This window comes from Lathamus discolor, chromosome 4 (assembly GCF_037157495.1).
Source record: "Lathamus discolor isolate bLatDis1 chromosome 4, bLatDis1.hap1, whole genome shotgun sequence".
Taxonomy (NCBI): domain Eukaryota; kingdom Metazoa; phylum Chordata; class Aves; order Psittaciformes; family Psittacidae; genus Lathamus; species Lathamus discolor.
In genome coordinates, this window is record NC_088887.1 from 35,472,638 (window position 1) to 35,472,995 (window position 358).

Below are 358 nucleotides of genomic sequence, written 5' to 3' on the forward strand. Positions count from 1 at the left end.
AAGACCATGCCCTTAACTCTGCTAAATTATTTATGACCTCTTGGGAAGCAGCTCGGAAGTACAGTTTGAAAGATGAGTTATTAGGCTCTGCCAAGCAGCAACAGAGGTAAGACAAAGCTGTTCAGCCTAGAAAAGCCAAACCAGATTTGAAAACAGCCTCTTTAATACACAGGTACACACATCTGATTCTCCCACTAGTTCAGCCTTCCACAAGTTACGGCACTCAAGCTGGGGCTGCTACTACAGTGAGGGGGAGCAGTGAGGAAGAAATCACTACACAGCATAAGGGTAAGCGAACAAGAAACCAACCGAACAAAAAAAATCATCCGTCCTTTAGAAACATTATTAAAGTCACACA